The sequence below is a fragment of the Manduca sexta genome, chromosome 14, assembly GCF_014839805.1.
Source record: "Manduca sexta isolate Smith_Timp_Sample1 chromosome 14, JHU_Msex_v1.0, whole genome shotgun sequence".
Taxonomy (NCBI): domain Eukaryota; kingdom Metazoa; phylum Arthropoda; class Insecta; order Lepidoptera; family Sphingidae; genus Manduca; species Manduca sexta.
In genome coordinates this window covers 104277-116880 of record NC_051128.1, presented here as the reverse complement: position 1 = coordinate 116880, position 12604 = coordinate 104277, and the positions used below count along the sequence as shown (strand labels likewise).

Here is a 12604-nt window from a genome sequence, read left to right as displayed (position 1 = left end):
GTTGGCGGACAGGATTAAGAAGTATAGTACGCATCTTTGGATCGGATACTGTTTTATAACACCAGATTTTGAACGCAGGTTTTGAAAGAGTTTATCCAGGCTATAAGTCCCACTATATACTTTTCTGTGATAAAAGTAGCATATATCCTCTCCAAGGTCTTAAACTAATACTAAAGGACAATGCCCAAAACCAGGCTATCTTTGCGTCAGTCATGCGTCTTAACCAAATAACCATGTAAAATCATAATTTTAATTATTACTTCATTTGTATTTATATCAGTCATGAGCAAATAGGGGTTTTAAAGATATGAAAAAAGTTGTTTAATTGTTGCAAATCAAACACCGGATAATTTACTGCCAATATGGCGAATTGATACCAATTTATAACAAATTCCCTTTTTAAATGGAATAAAAAGTTTATATGCACAATAAATGTGGTTGTACTTGAATCTATAATATATGGATTAAATATATTATTCATTAAACAAAAATATTGTTATAAAAATATATTTTACTTAATAATTATGATCAAACTCAACTAGCTGGTAAAAAAGATAAAATATTAATCCTTCTAAAACAAACAAATGGCGACTTGTACTTGCATTGACAAAATACTAAAGTCAGCTAAAACATGTCTGGACTTTATTTTTAATTAAATGAATATATGGGTACTGATTTTTATTACACTGGCAACTGAAATTAATGACATTTTGACACTTTAGATTTGTCTGAATGAAAATATTTTTTAGTGTTATTCTTATGTATTTTAATGTTGAGTCGAGAAATTCACTGTTTAGAAACAAGGTGTATAGTGTGTGCTCCGAACTTTGAGACGGGAGGCTTTTAGTTAGCAGCACAATGTCGTCTAGAGCCTAGACCCAGGACTGTTAATCAAGACGACATATCCCGGCGGTGTATTAACTGCACCATTGCGATGCCACAGCAACGATAAGTATATTTCTTAGACAAGCTATCCAGTTTGTAGAGTTATGTAGATTATTATTAACCTACCCGCAATGTGGGAAAAATCTTGCAAAAACTAAAGAAAACAGTTTAACAATAATAATAATCTGAACATGTTTACTCAACTTCTACATTATATTTTAGGTTTCAAGGCTGGAATTAATTTGTGCTGCCTGCTGGAGATCAGTTAATAGAGAGGTTCACAGACAACAGCAACATGACATGATCCGACCAGCACTGCAAGAAGTCATTCACTCATTTCGGCAGTATTATAAGCGTGTTGCGGCCACATCAAGTTCTTGTTTGTTTTCTGGGAAGCCATATCTATCAAAATACACATCTATATAAAATATACATCGGATTTCGTATTTCTTGTTTTATTTTTCTTTTCCTATGATAAGTAACTATTAGCCTAATCAGGCTGTGAAGTTAGTTCCTGGGTTCCTGTTCGATTTCCAGGCCAATCAAGATTTTATCTCGGTGTTTCTAACATGACTTGCCTGGGATCGGAATCCTCAAAGGGGTTGGCGTCAGGCATAAGGCCGGTCATAAAACTAAGGTGAATCTGTTCTACAATATGTGTTGACTCCATATTGAAATGAGATAATGGTAGGTGAAAATAAAGATTAAGTTAATCCACGTAATAGAATAAGTCATAAGTCAGAAAAATATGTACTTACACAAGGGTCGGGTAGTATATGCTCAGTGGAAAAACTAATATTCCGCTATACTATCTTAGAAGTTTTATTGGAGCTTCGTCTCATCAGATATGTTAATACCTATCAGTTTCTTATAAGGGCGATTAATGCTAAGTGAAAAGAATGTCCAATAATTGTTTATAGCATTATCAAGTAGCTACTGCAATATTGAACTTAATTAGGCACGTAGGTAATTTCTACCGTACATTATTGCACTCCATACTTAACCTCAAAATAACCGAGTTATTAAAATTCTGATTACTCCGAACTCCCATCGAATATCCAATTGTTTTCAATTTGTATAAGATTTAGGATATATTTCCTATAGTTTAGTGAAGGATTTGTACAGACGCAAGCGTAGCCCAACTTTCATACAAAAATGGGCATTCTCCTTTCATCGATATCCGTGGTAGTTTTTGACTTTATCGCGTTCATACAGACAGAGGCGGCGGGGAAGTTTGTTTTACAATATGTATAAATCTATCAATCTGGGCAAGACATTGAAATAATTCTAGAGCTAGAATGAAAGAAAAGTGAAATGTTACTGATGAGGTCTTTTAAACATAAGATATAACTAGTATGTGATTATCTCCATGAAAACACGCATTACTATGAGCGTAAGAAATAAGGGATATATTACCACCTTTTAAGGGATTAAAAGTCTCTTGTACGGCAGATCCGGTTAGAAACAAATCTACCGATTTCAGAATAATTTATGTAACTACCTTAGGCCTGGCAGATTATAATCTATGGATAATTTTAGTGACATCCTTAATTATTTGTATTAATCAGATACAAATTATTTAATTAGGAATGTCATTAAAATTATTTTAGCGAACATATATTACGAGTTCATCTAATTAAACCATTCTATGTTAATATTTATTTACCGTGCAAAACGCTTGGAATTATAATCTGTTTCCATGGGAAATACTGATAAAAAATAAAAATACTGAAACACAAAGTGATATCAGTGTAAAAGTATCAAGGCAAACCGTCAGTAACTTTCAAGTTTTACGGGTGTCCGCAAAACTTGATAAGTATTTCGTATATACGTAAGCAATTTTTTATAAAATTGTGTAGTTTTTGTGTGATATGTATAACACAATATGTGAACATAATGTCCAAATAAAATACATTATACATTTAGTTCGCATAATAATGTAATTTTCATTTATGTATAATTATACATTTACATCCGTATTCTAAGACGTTTCCTCGAAAATTCTTCGACTCCACTCAACCTCACTGGAGGTAATCTGTATTCTTAATTTGAAAAAGATCACCTCCACTCAACGTCACTCAACACTTTTCCTTTCTCGAGGAAACGAATCAACTGTCAAATTCATGGTTCCTCTCGACTTACCTTAAGGAACACTCGAGGAAAGTTATTAGCTTTGTAAACAGTGCTACAATCTGATTACTTTACTCTGATATTATTTCAAATGTGTTAAAAGTGGATTTCCAACGGTTCCTGAAATATTTGTACATACAGAATAAATCGACATAAAATAGGTTAAAAGCAATAACGAAGAAGCTTAACTTTATATTCTAAATAATATACCACTTCATTAAAATGTAATTTAATTATAGCTTTCAGAATCTGCACAATATAAGGGTAAGATACTTCGGAGCAGCTACGGCCCCACATGTGATCCAGGTGGTTGAAACTCTCCGGCTGCAAGATGATGTGCTCCTTCACATTTGGCAACTTCTCCTTCAGCAACTCCGTGTCCTCAAGAGTCGAAACCCTGTCATTCTTCCCCGATACAAGCACCACGTCCATTGTCACTTTACTCAGGTCGTAGTTTGGCGGAGTAAAAGACTTGTACATATTGTAGTTCTTCGGGCGCCCGTAGTCGAACTGACCGAAGATCTTACTACTTCCAATCTGGGCGAAATGTACCAGATTCTTTCTAGATGTGCCTGCTGGGAAGTGAGCTATTGCTATGGGAAAGAATTCCTTTTCTATGTCATCAGAGTTTGCACCAATGAGCGGTGCTACCGTCCCGTCCATGCACAATTGAAAACTTATGGGCAATTGAGTGCAGAGTAAGTTCATGATACCCTTCGCTACAGAACTGTAGCCAAGAACCTCTTCTACATTGAAGATAGCCAAAAATCTATCGAGGAACGTGCCAACTCGTATTAGAGAAGCCAGTGGTCCAACTGCATTCTGTAAATGACATATCGGAGCCAGTGCTATGAACACCTTAATTTTAGAGTTGTATTCAGGTTTTTCTGAACCCAGAACAATGGTCATAGTAGTTCCCTCTGAGAATCCTACAATGCTGAGTTGAGACTGACCCGTTTCGTTCAGGACGTAGTCGACGTTCGATGCTAGATCATAAACCCCGAGTTCGTGGACGCTGTAGTCCCAAAAATCCTTCCCGTTATCTGGGTTATAAAACCGATGATTTCTAGAGTACCTGCATCCTCTGACGTTCATAGCCCAGACATCAAACCCAAGCTTAGCCAGAATGATGGCTAAAGACGAATTTCCTCTGATGATGTAGTCATCAGCGGTCCCAAATACTCCGTGAACTAGTAGAACTGGTCTACTCTTATCTCCAGGAATGTTGAAAAGCTTCAATTTGTATCCATCTTCTGTGGTGACATCGTGTACATTAGCCGGGTATCCATATTTTTCGGCTAGTTCCGTAAAGTTTAACAAACCATCTTCTGCAACGTTCGATAATGTCGTAGTTATATTCGCTATTTGTGCAAACGATTTATTGATTATAATAGATATTGTTATAAATAGACCTAATGTTTTAACAGACATTTTTGGATCTCGAATCTAGACTTCAGTGACAATTGAAACTCTAAATACGCCAGTTTTATACGCATGTCTTATCAGGTAAACTAAAGGATTTTTCGAATCCTTGTGCACACTAATTAGACTTTGATAAAATGAATTGACATAGATAATTAACCGGTAAGAGAATGAGGGATACCCGCAGTTTTGACCGGAGCAAGGTCTATGCATGTGTCAAGGCTAATCATCTAAATAGGTTAATTTATTAACACCCAGTTCACAAATCTCACTCACACCAACAGCTTTTATCATGTACTTTATATTTTCTAATCTCGTCGACGTAGTAGCATTGCGTGCGCGGCATAACTAACGCTCTAAAGTTTCAGGTTCAAACCCTGATATAGTCAATGTGATATTAGATTTTTTTACTTATCAGCCCGGAGTCCCTGTACCCTTAATGGCAATAGACTCGACCCCCATCACATCATAGGACGGAATATACACGACCAAAAATGACTGCACTAGTTGCACTTCTACATACCCCTAAGGGGATAAAAGTGAGTGTGTTTATTTCAACTCCTACACACCTTCACCTAAATAGAGCTCTGCTTGTTATGATTTGACTTGTGGCGCGAATTACAGAGCCTTGGATGTGTTTATTTTCTTATATGGTTGTGAGACGAGCAGACGTGCCTGATATTAAGTGACCAAATCGTCCATGACCGTACCCACTGCAGAAGAATTGAGTGATTTTGTTAGCACTGAGAGTAATAAAGATTGGGGAACAGCGTGATTTTACCTTAGATAATGTTATTGCTTGGCCGCACGACAGGCAGATTTCAGAGTTCAGAGTTCATGGCAGATTTATTTATTTATATATTTTAGAAAGATTTACAGACAAATTACATCAGTAGAGGTTAAACACAATATATAGTCCTATGCTAATTACAAATCTTCGCCAGTAAATTACCAAGTTGTACTTAAGGGCTTTTAATGTTACAATGAATGTATTTTGTTGTTATTAATTCCTATGACATTGCTTTAATGGTGATCCACCCCATCTTCTTAAAGCCTTTATCCCTGAAAGGGTGGACTAAGATACTGATGAGCCAAAGCGATCTACTGACCAAAAAACATATTTGAACCGGATTCAAACACGAGTGCGTACGCTAATGGTGATGATGTCGATAAAATATAGTTACAGAACACGCAAATCTCAATTAATGCATTTTTTTACGCGTACAATGCTGTTTGTTTACTTTGTATCAAATAATTAGTATTATTTCATCATACTTGAGTTGTAAAACTAAAATACACATGAGATGCTCAGAATTGGAATTTGTACCACTAAGCCTCACGGACAAGGGTAGAAGCTAATAGCATACTACTCTACCAGTTATAGTAAATTAACTCAGCACTCTACCAAATCTATTTCCATTGGTGTAGTTAGTAGCATAGTAACAACTATAACAATAGTGATTGCCTTGATGGCGTACTTGTAATGCATACGCGGTACGAGTACGACTATGGCACTGAGGTTCTATGTTCAAATCCTAGGCTGGATAAAAAAATATTGTGACTGGATTTTTCTATCTTAAAAATTACTCTTAGTTAGCCGCTATGGGAAACATAATCTCGGTAACGCGTGAGTGCACAAAATACGCCTCTGCCTTACCTTCGAGGGTAAAGTCGTAAGCTTACATACTCCTAACATCTAGTTAACAAAATTCAATAAGATAAGTTTACTATGTGCCTGCTGTAAAATTATAGCAAAAATACATACAGAATGTATTGCAAACAAAACTGCGTAGGGGATAATTTCAAACGTTTTTCATACGGGCATAGCACAGTAACTCTACTGTAACTGTTGGTAATTGATTTAGGACCTCAAGGTCCTATAGAATAGCGACTAACCAAAAAGCGGCGATAGCCTAGTTGGGTGTGGAACGGACTGCCGAGACGAATGTCCGCAGGTTCAAATCCCAAGGGCACACACATCTGACTTTTCTAAAAATCATGTGTGTATTCTTTGTGACTTTATCGTTCGCTTTAACAGTGAAGGAAAACCATCGTGAGGAAACCTGCACATCTGAGAAGTTCTCTATAGGAATTTCGAAGGTGTGTGAAGTCTACCAATCCGCACTAGGCCAGCGTGGTGGACTAAGGCCTAATCCCTCTCAGTAGTAGAGGAGGCCCGTGCTCAGCAGTGGGCAAGTATATAATACAGGCTCGATATTTTTACATTACTATTAGTCGACGCAATTATACCGGCATGTTGGAATCGGATATACACAGGCTGATCCCGGAACGTGACACACTTACATGGGCCACTATGGCGAAACACCTTGTGTACGGTAGTCGCTATCCAGGCGAATATAAAATACATCCTACCACCATCAAAGCGTTTGAAGTACGGAACCATAACACCCCCTCCGCCCCTTTCCCCTGTCACATCCCCATTTAGCGGCGTGAAGGTAGACGCCACTGTAGAGGAACAGAAGGTTACATTCCTCTATGGAAGGGAAAGATTTCCAGTCAGGCAGATGTTGCGCCTGACCGGCCGCGGCCCCTCCACTGGTTCCTATTCGGAGGTGGTATATATGCAACGCGTCGCTCAAATTGTGCAAGTGTAATCCAGGATCGTCTGTCGCCATCTTGCGTGATTGCTATGCGATAAATAACTATAGTTTTGTCATTACCACATGGGTCTCCTCGAAGTTCCGCTGATATTGACGATATGGCAGTATGTATACTAATTGTACCGCCACACCCCATAAAACTCGCTTTCTTTCCCAACAAAGGACAAAAGTGAAATGCGATACGTCTAATATAAACGCCTACGTTTTTACCTAAAATTACTGGCGCATCGTAATTGATCGCGACACAGATATGAGTGAAAGCTTGTGCGGCACTGTTTAGTGAGGAAAGTATTGTTCTACGGCTATGTAACTCAAGGTTCGGTTATCGAGGTCAGCGATAGGGATCCCCCGTTATTGTTTTAGCAGAAAGTTCGTAAACATCTGATAGTTATCTTTACGTTGAGAGGTCAACTGCAAGTTAATACTCAAGCTCGCAGGACTACATTACCGACATTAACATCTTTTGTTTTGATATTTACATAACCTAATTCTCGATGGCTCCTAAGTAAACTATCGTATCTGGAAAAATTTAAACATTTAGCTTTTCGCTATCTAGGTCATGTTTACTACTAAACCCATTTAATTCAAAAGTTAATAAACGAAAAACACTTCATTAATAATCATTTACTATTTTTTTTTAATGGGTTTTCGTAGTAAACAGTATCTACATAAACGTTAAAAAAGTGAATATCGCTATTTTTTTAGATACGACAGTTTACTTAGAAGTTAGAAGCCATCGTTTTTTTAAAAACAGACTTGCAAGTTTTTGTTATATTATCGTCTCCCGTACGCTCTTTTATGTCCAGTGCTTTCTACGCGTACAATTGTTTAAAGCCACCGATTTGATTTTTTTAGATGATGTAATCAATAATAAATAAATAGTACCTTTTTTTATTTTATCGGAGCCCACAGTCAACACCGGGGGAAACCTGCGAATAAGAAACTGGAATCCCCCGACTTAGTAACTGCAGGATCTTGAAGGAAAGTTGGAATGGGATAGCTGAGAAGAAAGCGTGAAAAGAAAGCAATCATATCTAAGCGACTAATATATCGAAAATGCATTCTATAAATATTTAGAATCGCCATATGTTTCTGCGTCATTTGATATAGGTTTTGTAGGTCTAGGACAATTTTAATATCAATAGGCTATATCTTTATAAAATAAAAAGTTGAGTTGTTATGATTTTTTATATTAAAATCAAAACTGTAATCACTCTACTCAAAAATTTACTGATTGTCGCTTAGATATTATTGCCTTTCAAGCGTCGATTGTCTTACGAAGGGCAGAGGAGAGAAGACCAGGAAATGTTCGCTAGCCTTCATAAGCCTCAACGTGATTCGGCCACCATGAGGTGTACACACTTAACTGTGTGCCTAAGGCCGCGACAACCCCCTATTCATGGGCGTGCATTCGCTGTGGAGACCAAGCACACAAGAACTTCCTCGGAAGGGAGTAGGTACATATATATTGAGTCGGGCTAGCTTTCGGAAAAATTTACTCTTCGCCACTGCAACGCTTACAATGTTTACTTTCAAAAGGAGAATTTTAATTGCATACAAGCACGAAATGCATTTTAATACAGGTATAGAAAGGTGAAAGTGTCACATTTATTAAGGACGTGGAAATGAGAGCAAATAGTCGAAAAATCGTCTTACACCTGAATACCTAACGGCGCTAAAATACCAGTCTAGATGGCTGACTGGAAATGATTTCATCAAATTGTATTATAGAGCCGTCGTGGCTCAGTGGTGAGCCGGCTTTGAAACTGAGACTGCGGGTTCGATTCCCGTAGAGACACATGGGTGATCCGTAATCTGTTTCGGATCTCTATGTAATAGGAGAATTATTCATAGTTCACGATATCATTAATTAAATGTTTTTTGTATCAGTCAAGACTATGAGTATGAGGTTTATTATAGCGCCTTAGGTAAATTATTTTAATACACACACTCACGGCTTTTATCCCCGAATGGGTAGACAGAGGCGTAACTGGTGCACCCAGTTTCCACAGTCTGTATTCCGTTCCGTGGTGTGATAGGGGCGAGCCTATCACCATATCCTCTCTATCCTCTGATACTGAGTAAAAATACTTAATATTACTCAACCCGACCCGGCGATTGAACCCAATACCTCAACAGTCAGCACTGCAGCCATAGCGTTTTAATATACATATTATAAAAATGCGGCAATTACGCAAAATAAAATTATTAATATTCAAAGTTTTTAGCTAATTAGCTATATCCTTATATAAGTCAACAGAATCACCTAACTAAACACACAAACACACACACATACACGCACACACCCACGCAAACGCACGCACACACACACTTACATACACACATGCACAATAAAAAACTGCATCAAGAAAGTACTCTACCAAACATCACACATTTATATAAAACCTGTACATAAATATTTGGGAAGTAAAATTCACACCTTATAAGTCACTTGACCAAAATACAGATCAGAAAGTTTTAACAAACATTCAAATAAACGCATGTTTATTAAGAGGTCAATACGTACAAAATAACCAACCGGTTTTTGCTGACCGTACATTACGCGGAAGAACCCATTGCAAGCTCAGTATACATAGAAACTTAACGTGATCCAACGTTCCGCTAGTAAGAGACAATTTAACATATTGCGAAATGAATAAACCAGTTAATAGTCCAAATGTGTTACAAAATATTTAAATTTTCTCACATAAAACGGACGCGGCCCGGTACGGGTAGTCGGCCGCAACACGTAACCGCGAACGCATCACAATTAAACACAGTAGAATAATAAAAACAAATTAGAAAATATAAACAAACAGACGGCGAAAGTGAACAGTGATTTTAAAAATAAAAGTGTGGATATGTACAATTTAAACTAAGAATAGTGATAACATAAATTCAAAATAAACATAGTGAAAAAAAAAATTATTAACCATAACATACAAATCCCAAATTAAAAAACTCATTTAATTCTCCACGATGTTACTTCTGCTGACACTACTGATCACCTTAGACACGGTGTTGCCGCTATCGATGGACACCATAACCGCCACTCTGACGAATTTACCCGAGGAGTCCCGATACAACTTCACACAACTTGCCAACAAGTACGGTCTGCAAGCGAGAGAGTACGACATACTCACCGAAGACGGGTATATACTGACACTATTCAACATTCCAGGAGACAAGACGAGGCCTGTTCTGCTAGGACATGGCATCTTCGGCACATCCGATATATTTCTAACTCGAGGGAACACCTCCTTCGCCTACATCCTGGCGGGAGAAGGATATGACGTGTGGGCCTTGAATGTTAGAGGCACCAAATATTCCCGGAGGCACGTGACCCTCGACCCTGATAAAGACAAAGCCTTCTGGAACTTCAGCATCCAAGAGCACGGTTTTTACGATCTGGCTTCCAACATAGATTTTATTTTGGGAGAAGACTGGTCAAAAGTCTCTCAGCATAGTCGGAATATCTGAAGGGACCACAATCACCTTCATTTTGGCTTCAACCAAACCAGAATACAATGAGAAAATTAGAGTGTTCATAGCTTTGGCACCAGTTGTGTATTTACAAAACTTGAGTCCACCGTCATCAACCGTGATGCAGTTTAGCACTGAGATAAACTATTTGCTTGAAGCAATTGGCCAAGAGGAGGTATTTGGATACAAGTCTATATACAAAGCTATCTACAACATCATATGCGCGCAGAAGATAGGCTACGACCTATGTCTTAGATTCGGCGTGTTCCCCGTCACGGGAGCTGATTCAGCCGAACTAGAGCCGGAATTCTTCATCGCCTCACTAGGTCAGTTTCCTGACGGAACATCGAGGAAGAACCTCGCACATTACGCGCAAATAGGGAAGAATAAACGATTTGCGCAGTACGATTACGGACGCGAGAAGAATTTGGAGAAGTATAATTCAGATTTACCACCATTGTATAATCTAACGAAGGCGACGCTTGACACAGCGTTGATATGTGGGAAGAATGACAAGATCTCGACGTTAGGAGACGTGGAAATCCTCAGGAGGCAAATACCAAACCTGATAAGTTATAGAGTGATGGAGCCGGAGTTCTTCAACCATCTGGACCACGTGTGGGGTAAAAACGTGCACAAAATATCTTATCCTTTCATACTTAAATTGTTGAGTAAATACAATTAGTAATGTTGAAAGAAAAACTATAGTATAATTCCAGAATCAATAATGTTTACTAAATAGTGTTTGGTATTAATGTCTGATCCAAAGTATTTTATTGAAAGAAAGTATTTTTTTACATTTTATTTATCCTGTGTTAATAGTAATAAGTAGAAGTTGTGATTATAATAAAATACCGGTGGTATTTCTCTATCAACGAAACATGAAATATCTATGACTTCGCTAAGGATTGGAGTCCTCAACACTGCACAAATTACTTAATGAATAACAGTATTGAGATAATTTATGATATGAGTATAAACAATGGTTCTCAGCTACGTAATTTCGTGTGGAATCTAACTTGCCATAGAGAAGAGTTACAGATTTATGTGATCCTGTTATTTTAATATTCATTATACTAATAAACCTTAGGGTTAGACTATCAAAATGTTTCTTTTTAGTAATGCCTAGTTTTGATAAACGACTATGGACTTTTGTCACAAACTTCTCTAGGCGATTTTCAAAACCTATCACACCTAAAAGTCTGCTTAATAATGTTTTATAAAATAATAACTTATATTCATTTAGGATACTTGCCAATAAATTTTATTGATCAGAAAGATGTTAGTGTTTAAAATAATGCTTTAAATTATTATGTTTAGTATTATATAAGTCGAGAAAGCTTAAAGCTATATTATTCATAATTAGCTTCTTAACAAAAAGTTAGAGACTAATGCTTATAAAATAAAGTCCAACGCCGCTGTTGTCGGAATGCGATATACTCAATGCTACCAAACAGATTTGAATGACATTTATGAATGAAAATATTATTAGTTACGTACTATTAGATATCAACCCAAATAATAAATGTTTTAATCGATAAAAATTGTATCAATAATCGATTATTATCCAGCGATATTAATCATCTATTTTAACGCACTCTCCACCCGACACGTTACGTTTGACAGCTTACACAGAGCTCAATCACAAATTGGATAATAATTCACAGAGTTGTTGACATGTACAGTCAGCAACAAAAGTACCAGAACAAATTCATATCTTCAAAACGTTTCTACACTTTAATTTCAATCGAAATATATCTTTTTTATTTTATACAAAGAAAAATCTGTGATTTATTTTAGTGAAGAAAAACTACTTTTGATACGGATACAAAACTTTAAAGGTGATTTGAAATTTTGAATTAGTTTAGCTACTCTTTTGGCTGACCGTACAATTTACATATACGTGGTTGCCACTTACCGAACAAAGAACACGTCTTGCTTTGGTAAAAAAAGGACCTTCGAAATCTTTCAAACGATAACATTCTTTAAATAAACATGGAAGTTATTTTGGAGGTAATTAAACTGCACCGAAAAAAATAACGCTCTTGAGTTTTGAACATAAA

The 12604-nt window shown here is 36.9% G+C and overlaps 1 protein-coding gene and 1 pseudogene across 3 annotated transcripts in view; one reads left to right on the top strand and one right to left on the bottom strand.

The window, feature by feature from the left end:
- The window catches only part of LOC115442944 (cationic amino acid transporter 2), a 37966-nt gene that overhangs the window by 4728 nt on the left and 20634 nt on the right, over positions 1–12604 (bottom strand). The window lies entirely within an intron of this gene.
- On the top strand, positions 9282–11288 carry LOC119189249 (annotated as a pseudogene).